This window comes from Platalea leucorodia (assembly GCF_965183815.1).
Source record: "Platalea leucorodia genome assembly, chromosome: 2".
NCBI lineage: Eukaryota > Metazoa > Chordata > Aves > Pelecaniformes > Threskiornithidae > Platalea > Platalea leucorodia.
The window spans coordinates 45,681,194-45,707,611 of record NC_138824.1 but is presented as its reverse complement, the minus strand read 5'-3'; the positions used below and the strand labels follow the sequence as shown (position 1 = coordinate 45,707,611).

General features: G+C 39.8%; 1 protein-coding gene across 2 annotated transcripts in view; it reads left to right on the top strand.

The window, feature by feature from the left end:
* Positions 1 to 26,418, top strand: part of TBC1D4 (TBC1 domain family member 4) — a 117,385-nt gene that overhangs the window by 1,183 nt on the left and 89,784 nt on the right. The window lies entirely within an intron of this gene.

Below are 26,418 nucleotides of genomic sequence, written 5' to 3'. Positions count from 1 at the left end.
GCGGGGCCCTATTTTGCTGGCGGGTCACACTAAGGACACCTGGCCGTGCTCGGGCACACTCAGTAGTGCTGCAAACAACCCTAGGTTTGGGTGGAGACATTGTTGATAAAGCGCCAACTGGAAAAAAAGACCTAACAGTAAGACTGTATTTTCCTGACTCTTCAGCAGGCTTTGGCTGGCGCATCAAATGTGCAGCAGAGTCCTTTCTCCTCCCCGTTCAGAGCATGCGAGAGATGGCAGTTTGACGAGTAGGTTTGATCGTTGATTTAGCATAGTGACAGCAAGAAAAAGGCCTTTCGATAAGGATCCTTTGGCTGAGTAAGTTAAGACACCTCTGCCTGAGTTTTCACAGACAGGTATGGAGGAAAAACACGTGCAATTAGAAATGCTGGATTTTACTGAAACCACTTAGCTGACTTACTAGATCTACTGAACAGTTGCCTGGCTTTCTTTTGGTTTGTTGTTTTTTTTTTTTTTCTTTTTTTTTTTAAGGGAAGAGGGTAGGAAGTATTAAGAAAACAACTGAAAAGTTCTCAGTATATTAATTTTGATTTGGGCTGACAGACTGCCAGTGATTGTAACGTTGGAGGGATTTAGATTGCATACATAGCTGTGGCTTGAGCCATCATCAAAGATAGGACAGGAGGTATTCCAAATGGAGGTAACTATGCTTAACTTGTTGGCAACTGCTGCTGCCGTTGTGCTCTGCCAGGAGAAGGGAATTCAGGGTCGGGAGAGAGCACGCAGAAGGAGCGTGAAATGGAGGGGATCGTGTCTGGCAAGGGAGGAGCCAAAATGTCCTTTTAGGAGTCTGACCATATGGACTGAAGGGAACCAAGGTTCCTGCTGTTGGCAGAAGATGCTGAATCAAATTTATTTTGGGGGTAGGTCTGCTCTGGTACCATGACTTTGTAAGACAGCCTCATGCTCTAAGACAGTGGATCCCTATTGTGAACTTGTAAAATACTACGTGCATTTACATTTGGAAGGCTGTTTCTGACTAAACCTTCTATCTATATGCCTTCCCCTCTTTCCTCGTGGAGGAAAATGTCCTTATGTGCATGGAATTAAATTGCTACTATAGGTAAAGCCTTCCTATTGAAGGAAGCTATTAGTATGAACAAGTTCCCTTTTATAAACTCCTATCTTGTTCTGACAATACCGTCTAAATTTTATCTGGCAAGATTTTTTTTAGCCTTGTTATCATTCATAAAAAACAAGTCCCTCACATGAGGGTTACTCAGCACATGATTTCCAGACAAAGAACTACAATAAGGGTAGTAGATGCACAGCCAGCGATGTGATTCACAAGTACCTGACTAACTGGCAGGTTTCTTTTAAGGTATCAAAAGGAAAAGGAGGTGGAATTTTTTTTCCTCTCCCGAGTTTTGTTACTAATTGTTGAGGCTTGGTTGGCTAAGTCTGTGCAGGTCTCTAGCTGTTGATCTGTGCTTAAGCCTAGTCCTGAGCAGATGAAATCAGGCTGCAGGTTGCTAGCTCTGAAAAATCTTCTTTTGAAGCTCTTAATTGTTTGTTATAAAATAGATGCTGTTCTTGCATGCTTTCGAGATCTTTAAGTACGTGCTTCTGTTTCATATTGGTTGTGTTAGCTTTGTGGTACACATTAGCTTAGAAAGTATTTTTCACAGCTGTTGTTTTAAGACGACCTCATTTTCCATCTTAGGCCATAGTCATTTCCAGCCAATGTCAGTTTGCACCGCCACTGAGAGCAGTGATCCTGTCCTCTTCAAGCCTCGACCCCTCGTTCCTTCCTTTCGGCTTTGTCCTCTTGGCAGTGCAACTGTTTGTGCAGCCGCACGGTGAACAGGATCAGGGAATTGACTGATGTTAAACTTGCTTTTCCCCCACCTTTGCTGGACCAGTTCCAAACCGCTTCCCTTGTTTGCTTTACTCTGCATCCCTAATACCATTTACGTCAAGACAGGTAGGTTGGAGGCACAAGATAGCAATGCGCGGCCGAGAAGGCGAAGGGTGGGATAGCCTTTTCAGCGGTTATGCTGACTTCAGGCTAGCCAGAGATGACCACAAAGCCATGGTGTTATCCATCTTGGCGGTGTTGCTCTGGGCCGAGTTGCTCTGGGATGAAGGAAAAGTGCGGGAGATGTCGTGTGGTCTTTGAGTAGGAAGACAGCTAGCCATAATTTTTAATGGTGGATGTAAATTACGAAAGTGAGAGGATAACAATTGACTTCCAAGAGATTAGTGCTAGCACAGTAATTCAAAAAACAGTGTAGCTGAGAATGAAAATTTTGGCTTCGAGCCCATTGCATTGTCCACCAGTGGTATGGCACAGCGTCTAGGATGCACGTGTGTTCACTGTGACCACGAAAGGGGCTGTTATTTGCAGAAAAAAGCAATACTTTTTGCCAGTCCCTGCAAATTTCTTTAGCAGATGACCAATAAAAAGCCAATGCAATATGTGCTCTGATAACATCAGGTGGGAAGATAACATCTTTTAATGTTATTTGCCGTGATCGAAGAAAAATGACAGAGTGAGGCGGTGTGAAACAACTTTACATTTTATTTGAAAGCCTGCAAATTGTAGGCAGAGCTGAAAAGTAGGAGCCAGTGGGTCGACTCCTGTTCTGGAGTAGTGTTTTGGCACAGTGTCGAACCCAGAGCTCAGCTGTCGGTATGGGGTGGATGCTAAGATGCTTTTATTAGGGGATTCTCCTTCTTTTGCCCTTTAATTACAAGGGGAGAGAAAACTTTTGGAGCCGTCTGACTGGTGATGATGGGAACAGAAGTTTTTGACTTTTTTCCCTCAGAATTATTACAGTGTTTGCTACTCCTCATAACTTTTCAAAGCAGCAGCCAGCTGAAGTGGATGAAGGTAGTTGTCTTTTAGTGCTGGCTAGTAGTTTCTGAAAAGCAGCCAGAGATTTGTTGAGTTTTGTATTGCTGTCATTTGAGAATTAACTAGGATGCATGGAGTCTGTCTGTGGACATCAGATGACAGCGTTGTCTCATTTTATATTTGGCAGATTTTCTTCACAACCCCAGGAACAGATGTGTTTTTTTTTTTTAAACCAAAAGTTGTATAAATACAGCAGCATACCCTTCTCCCAGCCACCAAGAAAAGCCCTTTTGATTAGTGTTTTCAAGTTCAACTTCAGCACATTTTTACCATGAAATACTGATTTTATTCTGTAACCCAGATTTTAATTGTGCAAAACGAATCAATGCTGTTTGACAATTGCCTTGAGTTCCCTGTTCTCTTGGGGAGAGGCTTATGGTCTGATCTCTCTCTGCACTTTTTTTTATTATTATGCTGATCTAGGCTGTGCATTTTCTTCTTGAAACACGAACAAGCCTGTTTTTTGGGATTTTTTTTTTTTAACCCAAACTGGTATCTTAAATCTAATTATACTATAATTTATTCTTATTAGTGAAGATACTTGTCTCCTCCAGTTAAGCAAAAATGTACTTGATGCATTTTGTAGTTCTTTTAGAAACCTTATAAGCAATGATCTAAATATATTATTATGGGCTTTCAAAAACTAATCCAAGCTGGCTTTGAAAGAAAAATGTTCTGGTGCACAGACTTCAGTAGGTTTTAGCTCTTGTGCAGATAATCTGGAGCTGTGGCGTTCTGCTGTAACCACGCGTTAGGGGGACTAGCCTATCTTAAGGCGAAGCAGAAATAATGGAGCATTTTGCTGACAAAGTAAAGCTGTGATAAGAACTGGAGAGGTAGAGGGCCAGAGACAAGAGCCAGAGGCAGCCTGCTCGTAACCCAGATCCCTGCTCTGTCATCGCTGCACGGGCTAAAAGTCAAAAACATTTGTCTATTCCAAGAGTGTGTTAATTGTCTGTTAGATAATGTATTTCAGTAAAGCAAGGCCAATAAGACAGTTTATTCTGAAAAACAAGGCATCAGTACAAAGTCTTTCATTTTAGCTGTTCAAAGGAAGCTTTTATGTTGTAGTAATATAATGTTCTGTAAGGCTTCTTATTGAAGAGTCTAAGTTAGAAACATTTGAAGAAGAAAGTTCGTGAACTTTACATTCATATTTCTTTTGTGCTTTGATTTTTATGTGACATAGGAGCACGGGCTGAATGGTAGCAAATTCTTGGCATATTAAGTACATGTGTACAGCATTGTTGCAGTTCATATTAAAACATTGCACAGGTTGAGTCATCTGATAAACTGTTCTGAATAGGTTTAACGGACATGGTAGAAAAGATGGGCTCTGGGCTTTGAAGGATTCTGCAGGAAACAGGAGAGATGCAGAGTTTGGTTGCTAGATTGACTCGAGCGCACTTTGATTGCAGAGGAAAGAGGTAACACTGTTTTCCATGAGAAAGATGGGTTGTCCCAGCTTTATCAAGAAAACAAGGCTTAGAGAGACCAATAGAAAATTTCCTCTAAATTTGTGTGGGTCAGACTTTCATCCATGGGGTGAGAAACTGAAAAGCGATGACTCAAAACAAAGCATGGATGCTAAAGGCTTGCAATGAATGCAGAACTGTTTGGTGAGTGGCCTCATTATCTCCAGCCTACATGAGCTCTACAGCCTCAGATGAAAAGTTTTGCACTCCCTTTGTTTTGTTTTTTTGTTTAAACAGTGTCTGACTTAAGATTTGGAAAGTGGAACTGAAAGTTGAGAGCTTAAGGTTTCATTTTTGTTTTCCTTGATGATAGATTCGGCACTTTTTTCTGAAAATGAGAGTGCTTCTCATTTTAGCCTTGTAAAGCTATCTTTTTAAGTTCCAGTTTTGAACATCGTATCCATGATAATTTTCTGCCACATCCCAAACAGAAGAAATAATAAAACCATTAAAATTTTTAACTGTTTTTAAATGCTGGTATGTAGCCTTTTTATCCCTGATTAATGTTCAGGAGAGGAAAGAGGGAATGGTTTTAAATACTATCATATCTGCTGTGTTTGTAGAAAGAATGAATTCATTTTTCCTTTTGCAGTGCTTGAAAACCACCCCATTATTTGGGGAGTAGAAGCAACGTTATGGAGGACTGCATTTTCAGAAAGGCAAAATAAAATATAGAATGATAAATATGTGAAATGATGTAAGCTCACTGAGAGTGGTGGTAGGTAATACAATGACCAGGTAATAGGCTTTAAAGAAACGAGCTTGCATGCATCTGTGCACAGCAAATCAAGGCTCCTCTTCTGATTATCTGTTTCTACGTTTTTCTGTCCTGTTTTTCAAATGTAGAGCCAGTTCCTTTTAAAAATAACTAAATAGAAAATTGACTTCCAAAAGGTTTGGCTAGCTTATGTATATCTTGGCAACAGGGAGAGTCTGATTTTTAGGGATGGTAAAAACCTCAGACCAAAATGCTTGAAGTTAGTGTTTATAAAAGTGAATGCTAAAAAAGATTCAATTTCTAAACAATCATCGCAGAATAGTAGTGTGACCGACTCCTACCCATCTCTACTCTTTGCTAGAGTTTGGTGTAGCGTTCAATGTGCACAGCTCACCCTTCCTTGCATCTCTTCTGTCCGTCTTCCCCATTTGCCTGGAACTCCCTGAGCATCTTGAGTTTCTCTGACGTAAAGTGGTGAACACCGTTCACGAATTTTGGGGGTCGATCACGGAGACTGCTGTCTAGGCTGTAGGTCACGCAGAATTTTCAGCAGCGTTGGCATGGTCCTCTCGTGGCACCAGCTGTCCTCTGCCACCTGGTTTTGTTTCCTTTGTCATTTCAGATACTATTTGAAGTTCAGAGACAAGAAAAAAAGAATAATTTATTTCCGTGTGGCTTTCATCTTTTGTCCCACATGTGAATTGTGGCATCATCTACCTTCGCATTCTGCACTGCTCTGAGGCACCTTTAGAGACCACAAGGAGATGACTGGGTAAAAAGACCAGACCTACTGGAAGTCTTGTATAGGTCATTAAATAACGCGATGTTTGAGGGCAGCTGGAAAGCAAACTTAAGGCAGCAAAGTGAAGTGACTTAATTCATAAGCAGGATCTGTGCTTTTCTGTTCTGTATAGACTGTAATACAGTATCTATCACCTTATGTTCTGACGCAAATAGGTACATCGAGACCATATGCAATAACATGGGCTCCAAAATAAATTAAAGCATCACTAATGGAGGATAGTGTATGATCATGTCATGAACAACTAAATCTGCCCTGAAGAGGTCTTCAAAGTGCAAAAAGGCAATACAGAATATCAGAGGGGGCCTGAAAGCACCAAGTGTCAAGTGGTTACCCCAGGGATGTGTGAAGTATGTGCCCTCCCGTTTGTGTGATCTGTTTTGGGTACCAGAAAACATGCATCAGTTTTGGATATGCATGTCTTCATCAGTGAACATTTCCCCCCCCCCCCCCCCTTTCCAGCTTTATTAACTAGGTGACAACTGGTAGATCGTTGAGGTGGGCAAATAAACATATTTGGTGGTCCTGTATATCTGAGAGTACCCTGGTAATTAAATCTTCCTCTTGGTGTTGGTCAGAGGTAAGCCTGTGTGTGCTGCAGGGGATTAGTTCTAGTGGTATATTTAGGACTGCAGGGAAAAGGACATAAAAAAACAGGCAAGCAAACAAAAACACATGCATTCACCCCAAAGGTCTCATTGTAGCCTGTATTAGAGTCTTAACTTTTGTATTTTTATAAAAGTTAACCATACATCTTGACAAATGCAGTTAGTCTTCATTCTGAACATAGTGGTGCTTTACCAGCACAAAACCTACCATCGTCTGAAGCTGCGCTCCCTCGCCTCTGCCTCTCTGCAGTGGCCATGCCGCTTGAAATGAACAGCGTTACGTCCCGCTGTTTGAAGCGAAGCCTGCTTAAAGCCATCCCTCCTGTAAGTGAAATCGGCTGCTTAGCCCTCCCCCTCCTTGCTGCAGGGAATTAGGACTTCCAATAAGAAGTTAATTACTGGGTCCTCTTCTGGAGAGGATGCTGCTGCTGGGATTTCTGCTGCTCCCTAAGCAGACCCTGTCTGAGCAAAAAAGGAAAACCATGGCAGCAGCGGGGCCTCTAGGTATCATTTCACCCTCCTGAGGTGAAACGTTGTGTGTGGACTTCAGCTGTAGTGCTTAAACGTGGCTTTTCTGTCATTCTGCATGCTCCTAGTTACTTAAGTGCACTGAACAAAAACCTGAGACATGTACTTCAAAGGCTGTCATACCATGAAGACTGTTCAGACAGGGTAGATGGCATATAGCAAGTACCCGTATAACATGTCTTAAAGTTTATTTTTCTGTTCAGAGCCTCTGAAAGATGTCACAAACTAATAAGCAGTTACCTAGATGCATTACAGTTCTCTTCAGTTTGGATCATTTGTAAGAGAGGCAAAATACTTCAGTCAAACCACTGCAAAAAGAAAAAGTATATATTTTTTTTAAATGGTCTCTCAATACCATATAGAAATACAGCTTAGTGCTTTGGAGGAATTGTATCTACCAAACCACATTTCCTGACTTTATAAGTTTCTTGTAATAGTGAGTCGTCTTCATCTCTGCTCAAAACTGGTTGCTTTCTCATGGAATCCATAATTTCCTTTTTTATCGTTTCATCTCTTCAGAATTAGATAGGCTTTTAAAAATGATCTCTTGTGGAAATTTGGAAGGGCAATACGGTAAGGTTTTTCTTGTTCTGCATCTCTGGAACCACTGAAGATAAGTAGGATTCTGCAGTATTGGTCACATGGCACTTTTCCGAAGGATTAAATTAATTTAAAATGCAAACATGAGAGAGATCCTTGTTCAAAGCCTGTGTGAAAGACTTGTAGAAGCTATTAGATAAGATAAAGCCAATACCGTAGAGGTGTGGCTTCTTCCCAACTCCACCATCCCTGGCACAGTGGTTTTCCCCCCTCCCATTACAGCTGACTGTATTCAAAGCGTCTTTCAGTCGTGCAGTTCATTTTTGTATGTTGATAAACCTTAACAAGCAGCTTGCCCTGTTAAAATGACTGGGGTTATGTTTTATTTCATTACTCCTCTTGGCAAGAACATCTAGGTCTGCACAGTGCTGTTCAGAGATCCTCGATGCATCGAAAAACATGTTGTGGGCAGTTGGAATATTATCCCCTGGGGCATAGCAATGACTGCCTTCCAGACTGTTCACAATTTTGTTTTTCCTAGCAAGATTAATAAATATTTATTTTTTTTTAGGATGCTGATGTTAAATAATATTTTATGTACTCTGTGACGCTGATATGGGTTTCCTGTTACGTTCATTAAAAAAAAAAAAAAGAAAAAAAGAGCAATGTCCCAGGAACTTTGGGAGTAGTCAGTGGTCTGTGGGTTCTTGAGTATTTCTGAACTAGAGTAAATACTCGGAAACAGAGCAATGAGAGACTAGGACATGCAATGCTAACTCGTTGAAACATATTTTTATATGCCTTCTCATAGTTTGTTTCTTGCTTTGGCTTGATTATTCGTAACAACTTGATCTCAAGTTACGGTAGGATTTGTAAATAAAAATAGAAGTAGGGTAGTACATATTTAACAGAGCCGTATTTGCCAGAGAGGAACCAGTTGCTTTCTTTAGGACCGCTCAGCTGGAAGCGTAGAAACAAAGCAGCACATAAACTCCAGCTAAACCCTGCGTTGAAAGCTGATGTATGACCTTCAGGTTGACGTCCAGGGTGGACTGCAGTACACACGCAAAGCTCTGTCATTCCTGCCTGCCCCAGCTGTGCCGTAGCATGCAAAATTACGGCTTCGGTAGTCTAAGGTGAAAAAATCCATTCCCACTAGTGTACAGATTAGAAAGAGAAGGGATTGCATGTATGACCTGGAGCCATACTTGGCAATGGAAGTAAATACCAGACTGCCCTCAGTGTCATGGTACTTTTGTGGCAATGTAAGCTGTTTAGGATACAAATTCCCAAACAAGCTGTTGTAACTATACTTAAAAAACCAACCGACCGACCAACCAACCAAAAAAAAACCAAATCAGAAAAACATATTTTAATATGCTGAAGTGTTGCCGTAACATGCAGATCCTATAGGATCTGATTGGAGAGCTTTCTATGGAAAATACTTCTCCTCCTGTAACATTTGGTTTAGGCTTGTGTACAAGACTTTGTTTTTTATGGAGAAAGATTTTTAAACAAGTATCTCTTTTGCAGAAAATACTTCTGGCCTGACTTTGTGGTCATACTCAATGAGAATCCCTTAATTTTCTGTGCAGCAGGTCTGCAAGCTTGAGCAGTACAAAACAGTTTGTAAAGAGGATCTACTTTTTTTGTAAACCAACTACATTATAAATAGAGGCAAGATGTTGGCTAGTCTTCAGCAGCACTTTTTTGCGCGAACCTTGCCAAAAGAGAAAATCAAGTGGGCCTTTCAGTAGGAGCAGCACATCTTACTTTTATCTGAATTATTCATGAAGAAACACACCCAGATTATCCATGGCATATGTGTGCATGTATTCAAATTTAGCCTTGAGGAAATTTGCTGACCTAAACATGGGAGTGGAGTGGGAGCAAGGCAACAAGATTAAAGCCAGCTCAGAAGGAGTGGGTTTACATCCTGGCAGAGCGCCTTGGATTCCCTGTCTGCTTAGTGCTAGGGAGAACTAAAAATAATATCTGCAGTTTAGTGGGGTGGCGTGAAGTTTACAAAACGAATACGTTTCCTCCATAGTGACATTCTGTCTGCAAAATCACCACAGAAGAAGGCAATATACAAAAATTCTATAGAGCACATCAGTCGGTCTATATGAATGCTGGGGTGTTTTGTTTTTTGGTTTTTGTTTTTGTTTTTTTTTTTCCTCAATATGCAGGTTGTCCTTAAAATATATCACATCACAGTTGGGAGTGTAAGAAATGTAGAGACCAGCCCAGACTACTGGATTAATGATCTTGAGGTTTCTTTATGTAACCAAATATTTTGTTTCTGTGTGTTCACACACTGTTCTGCACTTCAACTGTTTAACTTAATATCATAGGCTTGCTAGTTGTTGTTGTTGTTGTTGTATGAGAATTTGAAAGGGAACTTTCTGTTTTCAGTGAAAATTATAGGTTACAACTTCAACAATCCTTTTTAACAATACAATCAATAGTAAGCTGAACAGAAGCTTAGCCATAGTGCCGGTTTTTTTCTTATCTGAGTCTTAATTTTTTCAGATTTGACAACCTATTTGATATGCTGCTGCTCTGAGTTCTCACATGACCACCATAAACAGGTCAAATTTTGAGAAGACGATTAATACTTGATTTCTGCAGCACAACGGAGTGGATGCTTCAGCTGAATTCTGTTACTTCTAGAAACGTCAGCCTCAGGCAAGCCAGGGATGTATATGTATAGGTTGCTGTTTATTACCTGTCAGGTAATGCATCACATTATGAACTGGAATATCATTAGCATAATAGGAAAGCTTAACTCGAAGTTTCATTCTGATACTTTTCTTCAACATGGCAGTGCTAATTCTTTGTTTGCCAACCCAGCCTATAATATAGGGTGTTTTTTAGCTATTTAGTCCTGCTGTTGTGCTTTGCAATTATACTATGAGATTTTATTCGCATAGTATACTACCACCTGAAAAACTCCCGCAGAGTTCCACTGGCTTTCACGCTCATCTTGCAGATTTTAAAATTCTTGCTGTAGCTCTGTGGGAAGCTCAAAGTACTCTGCGGAGTCCCACGGGTTGTTGCCATCCCTGTAGAAACACAGCACCCAGTGCGTGCATGCCTACGCAGCTGTGTACATAATAGTTAACACCTAATAAGATAAAACCACTTTGGTAGAGTGCTCAACTCTGCTATATATTTTAGCTTTTTACATAATGATTTGAAACATGCTCGTATCTATATTGTGCTTTTGAGCATGATTACTGATTTCAAGTAATAGCAGGTAGGGTGTAAGGTTTAAACTTAGGACCACCTGAGTTTATTTATAGAAAGTTGAAGCTTTATTTTTGCGTGATAATTCTTCTTTCCATCAGTTATAAAGTATTTAAGTCTGTTACCTATGTAACGTATAGAAAATACTTCCTTTCAGCTCTGTACTGGGCCAGTTTGTTGGGAATAAAGAGTAAGCTTCATGGTGTCCTCTTACAGAGGTCAGTTAATTCACTTGAGCATAGTGCTGCCACGTGGGCTCCCCAGCCATGGTACAGGGAGCAGCGTACATAAATTGTAATGGATCACTGCTCCTGGAAGGGCTGTTGTTATGTACCCGCAAGAGCCCTGCATGAAACTATGCAGGGTCTGCTGCGTGCTTTCATCCCAGGCTTAATTACTTTGGGTTGGTTTCAGCGGACTATTCAGTCAACAACTTAAGACTCTGTCCAGAAAGCCCTGATCTTAAATGGGAACCAAGTCACGTGAGTCGTTCTCCCCAAATTGCGCAGTGTTTTCCTATAGCATCACCAGCTTCTAGAAGATTGTACTGCTTTACTGGTCTGTAGCACATTTTGGTTTTTATACTGCTTTGAGTATCATCCTACCATCAAATATAGCAGTCTCTTGCTATTACTATGTCATAAAAATAATAGTCTTGAAGTTTCTTGTTTCTACTAGTACTGTTCATATTAAAATGTCAAAATATCTTTCAGCTCAGTTGAATAAGCAGGTGGATAAGCATGTGACGGGTTTTTAATTCAGATTCAGTACATGGTGCTACTGTCATTTGGAGCCCTGCAGAGACCTAAGAAAACACAACAATTTTTACTGGCATGTAGATTTGCTGGCTTTGTTTGTTGTACGCACTGGGAGCGTTCATCCAGGGGAGCACATTTCTTAAAGGGATGTTTTCTGTCCTTGATGCCTGTGAATGGCTGCGATGAAGTCAGGGTTAAGAACCGCAATGTGAAGATAACGGGGAGTCTGGTACAGAAATCAGAGCTGCCCACAGGACAGTAAAGAACACAGATCACTGTGAGATCCCTTACTGCTTGTCAACAGATGCATTAATTTTCAAATTTGCAGGCTTTTACAGTCTTTTTACCATATGCGTATACAAGGCTACTGGTTATTATTTTCTCACGTCATGTCTCTTGCTCTTCCATTTTTCTCAGCTCCTTGAAATGGTCCCAATCCAGGATTATAATCTTTTTTTTTTTTTTTTTTTCCCCCCCGGGAGTTGTCTGTACTGCATGCAGTACTGTTAACCATGAAGAGTCGCAATTCTGACCATAGGGGAAAAAAAAAAGATAATAATCCCATTCCCCCCACTGCTTCCCACAAGCCCGCTGGCCTCAAATTAAAACTTGAAAGAAAAAAAGCCAGTCATTCTTTTGATTGCATGTTGCCAGGAGCTGAGCTTTTCAGATATAGTTATCAGGATTATAAAAATTCTAACTTTATTCCTGTTCATATTGCTAGTTGCAAGTTCCACATTTTAGAAATATCACCAAGTCTAGCTCCTCCCTCTTTTTTTTTATTTTTTTTGCCATTAACCTATTTTTTTTTTAAGGTATGTTCTGGTAACAGCTGTTTATTGAATAAAAACTTGGACAGAAAATTTTATGTAAAAATAAGTATGCGTGATGATCATTTCAGTTTTAATAGAGCTATTCTAATGTTTTGACTTGCTGAGAGTTCCTTGGCATTTGAAGTTCGTTTTCACCTTCATGCCCTTTTTTAAAACACACAACCTGGCACGTGTTTATTTTTAAGTCAAAACTGCGCGTGGCCGATGAGAAGTGAAAGTTCACTTCCTTGGTGATCAAGGCAGTAACAAAAAAACCCCAACCAAACCAAAAAAGCCCCAACCCCTACTGTGGAGGGCAAGGTTGCTGTGCTGTATGTAATATTAACTCCTGGAGCGTGACGTGACGAGCTGAGTCATTTATAGCTGGCGCTGAGACAAATTGCTGCTGAAGGGTGCTTGTTACTGCATGGCTGCTGCTACAGCTGGTAGATTGCCTGGTTAAGAGCAAAGTAAACTTGAGCCCGGTAGGAACTGCTGTGAAAAAGTACGCTCCAGATAAGCGTACTTTAATCTCTGGAACATTTGATTGATTCAGCAGCATTTTCTAGTGCCTGAAGTTTTCAAATGTGCAAACATATTCATGACATTGACATAATTACCAATTTCTAATTTACTCTTCTCTGTGAATCCACTCGTAATAGTACCAGAGGACGCTTTCTCTTTTACTGTTAATGCAGTTATAGTTCATATATCAAATTATAAAGTTAATATCTGTCCTTGAAAGTGTCCTATTACTTCTCTGCATCTTAATGTAGTACAAGGCTGCTGTTGTAGGTCACTGTTCTGATCTTGTATGTATCTAATGAGGTTTGGATGTGTTTAATATGAGCCTTAGAATATGCTCTCTCTGCAAGTATGTAAAATTAATCCTTTCAAAAATTTATATTCAGTTTGTGGTCTTTGAAGATTATCTCTATTGGAAGGTTGTTTTGACAGGTTAGTTGTTGATAATGAATTTTTTTAAAGCATGTTTAACTCCTTACGATAGGCATTCTGGTAACTATCAATCAATTATTTTCATATGTAAGATACTGCTTGAAGTTTGATTTGAAGACGAAGAGAGCTTCTACCTTCCGTCATAATGCCTTTGCCTCCCAGCTCCCAAATGCTTTTTTTCCAAGCAAGCAGACTCAAAACTGAGTGTCAAGAATAACTTCCCAGCCTCTGCCCCGGCGCACTGTGGCAAAGGGTGAGCAGGTAGAGTCCCTAACAAGCCCTCGGTTCTTTCACTGGTCTTAAAGAAGCTGGCAAGTTCATGGGACTTGAAACTCTATATAAAAACATTTCAGAGTGCCGTTTCTGAGACGATACGGCAGTGTAGGTTAAAGTTAGGGAGAAAAAGGGGAGCAATTCCCCTTCTCCATGAGGGAATCGTAACGCTTCCATGGGAGTGCTTGCGGTCTGCTGGAGGAACGATTGGGGCAGCTTGGAGGAAGGGGAAGCTTCTGGTGTCCTGCATGATAATCAGGCTCCTGAGTAATTAACCAGTGGCTCTGACAAATATATTCCTTCCACTTCTTGAATCACGTTATTTCTAACACCAAACATGGTTAGTTGCCAGTTTGCTCACAGATGTAGCATTACAACTTTACAGAGTAAATAACTATCTAACTACCTTCTTGGGCGTCATACCTCCCATTAGCCATGTAACCTCTTGTCTTTTTTAGTTTTGGTGCTATTTTTCCTCTTGGCTCTATTTTTTTTATCCATCTTGGATGGTGGTTGATCAGAAGGGTTTAGCGTCATGGTTATTCGTTTGTTTTTCTGCTTTACAGAAATCTGCATAGTTTGAATATAGTAACATGAAGGAAAAAAACCCAAAACACAGTAGTAATTTATTCAAGTAAATGACTTCTAGGCCCTCACAGATTCAAGTACCACAGAAAGCCACACCCTTGCCCATGTCTTTTGACCAAGGAGCTCAGAGTACTACAATAGGTCTTCATCACCCATTTGATCCAGTGGCTTCTTTCCATCAACCTGGATGGCCTCAGTCTGTAGCAGTGGCATATATGACAGTATACATCAGTGCATACCTCTTGCTCCAGCCCACGCAGTATAAACTGACAGATGGCATCAGCTAAGGAAAGAGAAGATATTAACTACATCCAAAAATGGCATGTTTTAAAGGGTGCTGTTGCATGAAAATGTGTTTGAATAGCTCAAGCACGGAAATCCCATTCATAAAAGTATTATTTCTCCGTGCCACTGTGGTTTTTTTAGTAGGTTGGACATAAATTTATCTAATTAGACTAGATATAATCTTCTAGAGATGAGTAAATTTAAAAGAAAGTACTGATTGTGTGTGGGTTTTGACTTTATGTGCTTATTAGGACTATAAAAAAGATCAGATATTTTCAGGAATAGGTTGAGTCACTAGCAATGTTTAATAGTCCAGATTAACAAAAATGCCTCTTTCAAGTCTTTGGGGAGCTCTAATGCTTGTGTATTTCTCCAGCTTTTCTGTGAAGGATGATTTTGTCTCAGAAAAATTTCCCTGCAGCTTCTACTGTTGTTATATTTTCTCAAGCATAAGTTACTTTCACTTTGCTGTTTCAGATTCTCAGTATCTAATGCTTATGTACGAGAATTGCATCTTTCGCTGTGCACCTCAAGAATTCCCCAACGCAATGGTATAAAGCAGAAACATCCATGCCTTGCAAAAAACTATGCACAGGAACATCTAGACCTTGTAAAGCAATTTGGATGTGATCAAGCACAACTGAATTTTTCTAGCTGGTTCTGCAGTTTCACATAAAGGAACCTGCAAATATGGTACTGGTGGCTGCTTTGAACAACGCGAGTCCTGTTTCAGCAAATGTCGACCTCCTGTTTGGGGGACTGATCCTCTTAAAATGTCCAGCTCTCTCTATATTATGTAAATAAGTTCCTTTCCGATAAACCTTTCCTTCTAGGTCCCTTGCTGAGAACATGCAGCAGGGGTCATATATATAATTTCTAATGAAGTACCTTATTTCAGGTTATTTCCTAGCTTGCAAACACCCTTTCTCTATGACCTTGCAGTCATGCTGCCTTCTTGTGAGCCGCAGTTCCTGGTTGAGCTCAGGACACAATTGCCCAGTGTTACAGCTGGGCTGGCACGAAAATGCCAGTTATTGCAAAGAACTCTATTATTCTGCTAACATCTATATGCTTAAATACTTAGAAGTGATGATTCTTTCCAAGCTTATTTCTAAAGGCACAGGCCTTTCAGGTGTTCTCAGACAAGTCTAGCTGACTTCAGGGAGTTGGCTCACAGGTATAAACTTCCCAGAAATTGGCTGCAAGCCCAAAATTTGACTGGGAAGGTTAATCTGAAGAGCATTGTAGTTAGGTCTTGTTTCCACATGAAAGCTTTTTGTAAGTTTTTATTTTTACCAAGACCTTTACAAATGTTCTTTTACTTATTTGTTAGCTGGTTTGAAATGTGCCTTAACAGGAAATTATCTAGGGTGTCACCTATCCTCTTCCAGCAGGCATACTTCACTTTATTATGAAATATCAACTTTAAATAATTCCAAAATATTCTAAAAACAAGCTGTTACTTGTTTTGCCACAAACTCAGGTACTCAAGAACCTGCTATTGGATCTTTCTTGCAAATACTTTTTTAGTAGATTGCAGTTTTATGTGACCTTCTGATAACTTTGGAGTCTGTTGGAAAAAGCAGTTTTATTAGAGGCATGCCATAGATGTTAACGGTGAGGGCATCACTTTTTCACAAAGTCCCTTTTTTGGTTCCAGGAGCCCCTGTAGATGGCAGAAGGTACAAAAAGTCTGTAGGAAATCACCTGGCGACAGTTTCTTGTATACTTAGTATTTTTACCAAATGTTACAAATATTTTGTATTATACAGTGATGTCTTTATTAACTACTTCAAAGGGTTTTCTGAGCTACTTGTTACTATAGGATCTGAATGTTTTACAAAAGCATTATTAAATTTATTTTCACATTTGTGAGAGAAGGGAAGAGGTGTCTTAATTTGAAAAAAAAAAAAAAAAAAAATTAAAATACCAGGAACGGATTTTTAACTGGATAGAAATAGAAAATATCTGTTACTTGAATGCTCAATCTAGGGTGTTTAGGAACTGTCTTGTCAAAATAGTTGATATATTCAGACCTCATACAGGCTTCTGTTCCAGCTGTAACTTCCCAGGCTTTCAGCTCATCAGACTCCAGGACCTTAAATCAGTCACTCGGACACTGAGAAGTGCACAAAGTGTTGGACACTTAAGTGAAGTTTAAGCACTTTGCCTAGCACCATGAGAGATGCCAGTGGTAGAAGAAGAGTGACGATCTCCTTTGCTGCAGTTTATCTTCTGTAACTACAAAGTCATCCTCATTTTCTGATTTCTGTTCCTTGGGCCGTGTATGACAAACGTTCTTATAACTGGAGCAGCTGGACTGTCTTCCACTGCAGTTCTGGTTCGTTCTCAGATTACGTCCTTTTTTGATGTGAACGAGCCAGGGGTCTTGTGGAGAGAAAAAAGCATCAGTCTTTAACCACAAAAATTGTCAGGAACCTCACTATACCCACTGCAAATCTCTGTCCCTTTTGAGCTAATTGGATAACTGATGGCAACAGAAGACTTGTTCTCCAGTGCTATTGGGGGGGGGGGGAAGACGTTAATTTTCCCCAGACATTTACTGAGAGAAAAGATTTCAGATGCTGGAGTGAGAATTATAGTGGGTACTGAATTCTGCATTCTGCTTCCAGCTCATCTTTGCCTAATCCCATTCCTTTGCCGTCGCAGCCTGTTCCCAGTTTGCAGGCTGCTGCTGCGGTGCTCATTTGCACTCAACGTGACTCAAACTTCTTGGGTCTTTTTCTGATCTCTGATTTTGTCAGTCTTTTTGTATTGGCAGTCCCTGGTCTGACACAGGTCCTCATCAATCTCTCTTGCTTGCTTTTACCTCGTTCCTTCTGTCATGTGTTTGGCTGCACTCCCTGTTACCCTTTCAGCTCCCCCCTGCAGTTCCTTCTCTTCTCTCAATCCTGTCTGGTCCCCATCTTTCCTTCTTTTCCCTCCCTAGCTTGTTATCCAAACTCAGTCTTTCCTTCCCACTCCTGAATTTGTGGATTCGGTCATATTGCAAATCCACTGTGACTTGTGTTTGCAGGCAGAAATTGCTAAAGGTTGGATGAAAGTATTTTCAGGGTCTGGTTAGCATCCAGGGAATGTGACCACTTTATAGATACATATATTACCAAATACCTGTTAGCCAACATTTTGCAGAGATTTATAATTTAGATACATTTTGGTGGAGACAAGAATCTCAGATTATACACAAAGACCAAACAGAAGAGTTTTCATGTCCAAATACCTTGGAAGAGTTGCTTGTGGTGATTTGATTGTTTTTTTTTAACAGGAGCCAAAACCCGAAGAAAAGTATAATAGTTCAGTAACTGAACTATTTTGAAGATGTCAGTCCAGAAAGCTTGGCAAAGTTGTGATCTAAAACCAGAGCCTTGTAGCATGAACTGTTGGCTTACCTGAGCATCCTTTCATTCCAGGAGGCATAAGCAGTCTTTATTTTAAAAGCATTGACTGGGGAAAAAAACAACGCAAAGTGATGCTCTCCCATAGAGGAATGGGCATTATTTTAAATTGTCAAATGTGTTGTTGAGTTTTTCATATGGATTTTCTAGGGTTGGGGGGGTGGAGGGTGTCTCTTTCTGTAAGACATTTTCAGCTCAGAAGTGATGAGAATTTTACCAAAAATGTGAGGGGAAAAAAGGAGTGAAGCTGAATGTGTTATGAATTAATTTAGTTTCAGACATGGGTATGTGGAAATGAGCGATTATGTATGTTAAAATCACATTCAGATTTAACATAGTGAATGTTTCCTTTTTTGTGCTTGAGGATATAATAGAAGAGACAGCATTTTGAAAGGGATTAGGAGAAATTAAAGCCCTACTGGTTCCTGTTATTACTTTGATCTTCAGACAAAGATTTCCATCTCTAACACCAAACTTGTGCTAATGCTTATTAGTAAAAAGGGCCCCATCTTTCCCTGGCGGGTGCTTACAAGTCTATATTATAGAATGATAAACTGGTATTGGAAATCCTGCTGATCAGTAAAATCAATTGAAAGCTTGACTCCTTCACAGAAGAACGTCCGTCCCACGGATGCAGGGTAAATAGGGTCAGAATTTCAGCTTGTTCTAAAATACAAATGCTAAATGTGGGGTGGATCTCCAGAAAGAGTTGAACAGATGAGAAGATGGGTAACTTGCTTTTTTGGCCTCTCATCGTAGCCCGGGTTTCTGAGGCTAGTTGTCTGAGCGGAGCGGCAGTTTGCCCTAATCTAAGCCAAGATGAGGTGTATTTTCTCAGATGTGGGAAAGAGGCATGTGCTCACACCTTATTGACTGTTGCTAAATACGGCAGGGTTACTTACTCCCTGTGTGTGAAAACAAGAAAGGGGGGAAAACCCACCACCCTGCTTTTTTTTTTTTTTTTTTTTCACTTAAAAGACAACTTTTTAATGCTGAAATCTACAGATGCCTTTTGTACTTTGAAAATACAAAACATACAAGTTATTCTTAAATGCAGTGGAGAGAGGACCTTTTCCTTTGAACTCCCCAGGGCATCAGACCTTCGTGACCTAGCAGCCGCAGATTTGGTGGGCAGCTGGTTTCGCTACGGGGGTGTTAGTGCCTGACTTCTCAAACATTCAGCTTTCTGCAAGCAGCACAGTTCTGCTGCTGAAATTCGCCTGTTCAGAAGCGTTGTTTCCATTCATGTTTTACAAAAGCGTTGTGTTTTCTGATGTATTTTAAGTACCGGAGCACGGTAGTTTCCCTCCAGATGGACTGACAGACCAGCAAGAGGAACTAGAAATGAACCCTAGTCTTTGGGGGTAGGAGAGGCCCTAAAAATGGCCATTCCTTTTCGAGATCATCTTCAGGAAGGACGGAAGATGGTGATGCTGTTATCTGATCCTTTTCCCACTGTCTCCTATTCTTATTTCTGAACAAACACCAGGGGACAGCAGTATTAGGGTTATGAAGAAGTAAACCTCAGAAGACCTGTTGGTCATCCCTTCTACCTTAAGAGTAGACAGTAAAGAGAGAATACTCGGACTATATAGTGTATGCAGTCTGGAAAGCTGGTGAAATCCATACGTGTGAGGTCCAGTGCTGAGCCTGCTGCCGAAACAAGAGAGCCCTAGAGATGCTTTTCAGATCACAGTAAAACTAGGAGGTAATTACCCAGCTTAGCCATAAGCATCTCGAGCCAGGAGCGTGATATAAGTTCCCCTGATGTTATGGAAAAGGTCGATGAAAATACAGTCTATATCCATAATATTTCACAACAGCAAAACTGGTAAACTAGAGATGCTAGGAAATACTAGAGTTAATGAATCCCCTACACAGTTCAGTAAAAGTAATTTCATTTTAAAGAGAAAGGCTTTCTAGTAGCATTAAAAGTAATTTCACAGCTTAAATGAATTCGGTCATGCCTCTGTAGTAAAGAGTGCATTACCCTTTTCATTACCGTCTGTGAAAACTGCTCTTAGCTACATTTGAATTCGAGACACGATGGTTAGACTGGTCTGTGCATAGTTGAAAGCAACTGATCTCATTTTTGAGAAGATACTTCCTAATAAATACATCTGTTTATCAAATAGAGTTTCAGAAGGGAAATGATTACTCATTTACTGAATTTAAATATAAAGGGCAGCTTTTTATAGCCCAACTTTTAGTAATTGCTTTAAATATACAGCACCTACTTTTTCAATATGTTAACATGTATTAAGGGCAGATATGAGACTCTGAGAGGAAAAGTTTGCCAGCTCTTAAAAGATTTCCATTTATCTAAAACTAAATGTAAAATTCCCTGATAATCCCTTTGAGACAGATACTGAATATTTTGAAACAATTTTTATCATTTCTTCAGATTTCCTCAGGCTTTCAGTGATTGTAACACCTAGATTATCTGTAAAGACAGGGATAATCTGTCTGCGCATACTTCAGTTTCCGTTTCAAGTTTCCAGCTATGTTTATTGGTAATGGCTGCTCGGTCGCTTTTCATTCTCATCATAGAGCAGACAAACTGTAATGGTTTTTAATCACTATCCGGTATTTCTGAATTTGAAAGAATTGGTTTGGAGAGGCTGAATTTGAGGCAGAAGCAAATTTGGTGCTCTGTATCCATTCAGTATTACAGACTTGTTTAGTAGGTTTAAAATGAACAGATTTGGGGTTTAAATATGAGCTAAGATGCAAAGATCAAAATTCTTTGCCTACTATTGGCTGAGGCAAACGGGCCTAACACGGACAGAGGTCTGTTAAAATACATACCACTTTTTAAATGGACAATATTGTGGGCCATATACTGTATTTTAGAATTAGGCTGTACAGAAACAGCTGATTTTACTTGATGTCGTTGTTAGCACGCCTTTTCTATCAAGTACAGTTTATCATGTGCCCTTACAGGTCCAGCTGAAATGCACTTGAAAATAATTTTTAAAAATTTGACCTAACTAGATGCAAACATTAAAAATTAAGAAATAACTCTCTCACAGAGAGAACATCATGGAATATGACTTTTTTGACATAATACTGCAAAGAGTGAGCACCGTATTAAAAAAAAAAATGAAACAAACCAACAACAAAACACAAACTCAATAGAGAATTGTCCTTCAGTCTTTCTGACTTTTGAAGAAGGTTAGAATTGAGCTGTGGAGCGTGTCCTTTACATCAGGATGGCACTGCAGCTTCAGTCCTGCATCCAGCCAGCATCCAAAGCACCATATCCTCACTCTTTCAGCAAGAATCTCGCCATTGACTCATTGACTGGAAACAAAAATTGCCTTGAGTCTCGTTTCTGGATTTTTAGATGTGTATATATATACGTGCCCCAACTGTGGTATATGAAGAGAGGAGACATTTCATTCATTCATTCATTAAGACTCATTCAAAATGATGGGGATTTTTGAGACTGTTAATGAGCAAATGAAGTTTAGAAACCTTTGGAACAGATTATGTGATGGGAGCAGTTGAGTGTTCAGCAGTTACTTACCAGCACATCGTTTGAATTAGGACTGCAACAGGAAGGAAGTTTCCATGGGAGATTGCCTCATGTACCCAGCAGAATACCAGTCTGTTTTAGTTGCTCAGTGCACGTTTTATATAGCTTTAATGTAAGTTGAGCAAAATTGCTCTATTTTGCACAAATAACGCTGCACCAATTATGCTAGTCTAGTTTTCAAATCAAAGATGGGTGGCAGATTTGTCTTAACAAGGAGAAATCCATAGGGATTGTTTCTTGATGTCAGGAAATAAACTAGGTTCTTAGTTGGTACTTGTAATATGGGAGAGACCAGAAACTTTTTTCAGCTCATGATTCTGCTTTATTCTGTCCATGGCACAAGATTCGAGTCCACACCACCTCCTACATCCTTTTTTTTTTTTCATTAGACGTAGAGCCCCCAGAGCAGGAGGAGAGCTACGCTGCACCCCAGAAGACACCTCAGTCTGAAGACCAAGTCTACCTCATTGTTCAAAGGGTGTCACGGAGCAAACCCACCTCGCAAAGTTAACACTGCCATATTAGAGCCGTTCGTTGTGTGCTATGGGAATGGGTCAGAATCTGTCTTTGGAAACCAGGCGTACCAAAATAAATCCCTTTTTCTCAGAAATTGGAATTGCTTTCTTATCAGAAGATTTTTTTTTTTTTCTTCTGCTTTCTGCCTGTTTTTGAAAGCAGATGTTTGGCAACCGACCGCTCCCATATTCCCAGCGTGGAAAGATCCAAGCTACATCCCAGATCTGTTTGTTAGCTGGAGCTGACGTTGGTCCCCCAAGCATTGGTCCTGTCCTCTGAGCAATGAGTCAGAATATGAGAATTCCTGACATGCATTTCCTTAGGACATCACTCATGTTACACTTGATTTAAACAAAAATTACATATATTCTCACTTTACAGTGGTTCAAGGTCGACCACGTAGCACTTTCTGTTTTAGGGTTCCTAATCTGAATACAGTACTTTAAGCCTTTATGGGAAATCCCAAAATACTTTTGTGGAACATAACCTCCAGGCACCATGGAGAAGTATTGTGCTATGCAATAGCTATTTCTAATGTATTAAAGATTAACATCTATGTAGAAAGTTAATCAGCAATAAACATCCTGTGCCGATAAGGTAAAACTCACTCTCCATTTCGTAATCACTCCTATTTTTAATAGTTCCCAAATTAGATCTAAAATCTGGTGTTTAGCCAAGCATTGGTCCAGGAGAGAGAAATATAATACTTTTTAAGAATTATGTTTTTTACAGTGAATTTTCTTTGAATTTTCATCTTCATTATTAAATAAAATAAAATAAAATCTGTTCCTTCACTTTTCCATTGTTGCACTTCTAGTTATAAGCACAGGTAATCATTCAGGCTGATGAAAATATTGATTAATCTCAAAAGTATTAAGTTAATTGAACTTGCAAATATTTGTTAAAGGAACCATAAATTTGCTGCAGGTCTACTTGTTAAAAAACACTGTTACTGATGCTTTTAGTTTTGAAGTCAATGCTTTAAAGTATGAGCTGTGCACTCCTGTTTTTTTTAGTGCATGTAGCATACTTTATTTTAGGTTAAACATTTATTTTAAGCTCAAGCATGGGTTTAGATAATAAGTTTCAGTACAAACACAGTAACTATAGTACTAAAGGTCTAGAATAAAAAAAAAAAAAAAAAGTAAAATTACCTCTACAGAACAGTTTGTTCTACCAGTAACATGTCAAAAAAGATGATATTGCTGCTTGGACTGTGAAAATTTCAAGCACATTTTTTCAAAAATTAAAAAAGATTAAATGGGGAAAAATTGGACTGAGAAAAAAAAATGTAGTGTATTCCTAGGGGTGTATTGAGACACCCAATTATTAGGGAGAAAAGAACCCAAAATCTAAGGAAGCACTGACTGTAATAGACATTCTTTGACAGCTGTAGCATGTGTATAGGCTGAGAAACAAAGTCATTATTCATTTTGGAATACTAATTTGCATTTTGTGGTTCCCATGAAGTGGGGTTCCCGATCTAAGTTTACATTTGACATAAAATACCACAAAAGCACATAAACCATTACGGAAACGATGAGCAGTGAGAACGCCAGTGATGCATTCTGAAGGGTTTTCTCTGAACACAACTCGAAAGCACGATCATAAAATTTCCAAATAATTTTCAGTATTTTTGCAAGTGACAAAGCTCTGAGATTCCCCATGGTTTGTAACCCAAAGAAAAAGACCACATATAACCGGAGGAAGCATGGTGTGAGGCGACTTGAGTCTGTTGAACCTTTCTTTGGCTGCGTCTAGCATCTGCCAGTACAGAAGTCATGGGTACGCTTCTGGAGTTTGCTCAAGCTCTCAGCGTCTTTGCTTTATGATTAGCTATTACAAGTTCTCTTGTAGTCAAAATAAGCTTTTAACTCGCTGAAGTGGAATAGGAGATTGTCATTTGTACTCCTGAGGTTTCTCGGAAGAGATTAACTGTAACCCTGCTCCTTAGCATACATCAGAGAGGCTTTAGTGTTGGCCCAGATCAGTGGGACTTGCCTTCTCTCATGTGCATCCTCCCTTAAATGCTAGGAACTTCTGATTGCTTTGGCGATTTTTTCATCCTCCTGGACAAACAATCCAGACACCTCCAAGCCGCTTTTTTTCCTCACCATTTAGATGTAAAAGAGCACACCAAAAACTGGTTTGCAGAAGGAAATGGGAGTAGCAGGTACTTGGAAGCTGGTGGCCGTGGAGACATTTTCCCTGTCCAGTACCAGCTGGAGAAGAGAAAACCACAGTGAGCACGAGTTACATTGCTTACTACCCCTACCTATGTTTAAATCTTACCCTGTCACAAGCCATATGCTGCTACTTCTTTGGAGGAGCGTGAAGTATTGGTAAGGATGTTAGGAGAAAAATGTCTTCACCTGGGGAAGGGGAAGCAAAGGGTCAAATGTGGCATCGCTGGACTTGCTTCCCTTCGGACTCGCTTCCCTCAGCCTCTTCTCCCGTGCAAACGCAGTCTGCAAGTCTGTCGTCCTGTTTTGAAGTTCCTAATATTTCTAGCGGTCAGTACGCTGTTGGCCAGGGTGTTTCAGGTTGTGTGTGATTTAAGTTGTCGTATTTTAACTGAAGGGGAAGGATGTCAGTTACTTAAGACTTCCTCCAAAGGCTGTCAGAAATTAAATCTGCTTTAACAGTGATGCTAATTGCACTGATAAAACATTTCCATCTCAGCAAAAGCCTCAGCTGGCTATTTTGGATATATTACTTGAACTATTTCTCTCAGTTGCTTAACTTTCATTTTATTTGTTCAAGGGCTGTCAGAAAGGTTCTCAAACTGGCTGAAGACGTCACATCAGCTAAATACTTTGGAAGGTGGCTTGAAATTTTTAAAACCAAAATCCTATAAAACGGAGATAAACGGTGAAGATGTTTCTGCTGTAGTCATTCAGTTGAAGTTATTTATACTTCATCTGCTTCTGTATTTAATTATGTTGCAATTTAAGTTCCAGTTGGAATACAGCTACAAGATGACATATGATGATTTTAAGCAATAACATTGTGCTGTTCTTTCCTGGAAAAATTAGTATATCGGATAAATTATGCCATAGTTGACAGGCAGGATTAATTTTGACAGTAAGCTTTAAAGCAATGTGGTTGGTAAAAAACTTAGCAGATGTGCATATTTGCAGAAGAATCTGGATTTGCAGATTATTACATGCATTACGAATTGCAAATTAAGACTACTCGAAAGCTTCTCCAGCTTCTATGCCTGCAACTGTGCTCTTAGTCTCCATGATCTGAAAAACTTTTCCCCTACTAGATTAGAAAATGCTAAAAGAGTAGCTCTCAGTTTGGTTAGATAGTTGTTTTGTAATGCAGTCCAATAACCATAACTGAATAATGCCAAACTACAAAAGCATGCATTTTGCTAGTTACCATTTAAAAAAAAAAAAGGCAAGAAAACATTTCTTTGAGAAAGGGAGAAAATTGTAAGTTTTTATGATGTCCGTTGTAATGCTTTTATTTTAAAATAAACTCGAGTGTTTCTTCGGGGGAGACTGAACGGTAGGGAGAAGCAGCACGTGCTGCAGACGAGCTAGGCCATCGGCCCCAGGAACTGCAAGAAACAACTTGGGAACAGCCAAGGAAGGGAGAACAGTTCAAGGGCTGTTCACATCTAAGCTTGGGTATCCAGTGACCGACTTCACTGTGGCTCTCTACAAGAAAGCTACAGACTAAGAGAAATCCAGACCTCTATTTACAAGAGATGCTGACATTCCTAACTTTAACCACAAGCTTTTAGGGTGGTTTATAGTTTGCTGTATTTTACCACATTATTTCACGTGTTCTTGTATTTCTATGGGGTGTGTCCCATACATATTTTTTTAAAAACTGCTAAATGATTCAGCACCTTCCATCCAAGCTTATTTTTCTGAATGGGACAGGACATTGTCTTAACAGGTCTTTAGTCTTTTGTAGCTACAGCAGTGCTTTATCTCACCCTAAGTCGAAAAGATCATATCAGATAGGTCTTGAATAGTAGGTGCAAAAGCAAAATAATCAAACAATGTAGTTTAGATTAACTAAGGGCTTCAACTCACAGTTAGTAAATATTTGAAAAGGCTGATGAGCGTTTTCATTAGCTAATGGAAACTTTGACATAGGTTTTTCCTTGGAAGGCAGTGACTGAGAAAACGAACACCTTCATTAGCCAATGTGTTCCTCGTGCGTGGTCAAAGCCCTTGTATTTTGCCATTACCCAGGCACATTCCCACGTTTCTAATTGAGTTGTCAGTGCAGAGCAGGCAGCCCGTGGACCTGCCTCCCAGTTCAGCAAGGTTAGCTGTCTTCAACCTGCAGGCTCTGCCCTCAGTTACCAGAAACTCCAGACAAAATTTGCAGGTATAGGAAGACATAGTGCAACTGAAGGCAGAAGTCTATTGTTAGATTTTATTTGTCAGCAAAAAAGTAACCGCCCCCCCCCCCCCCCAAAAAAAAACAAAAAACAAACACAAAACACCAATAT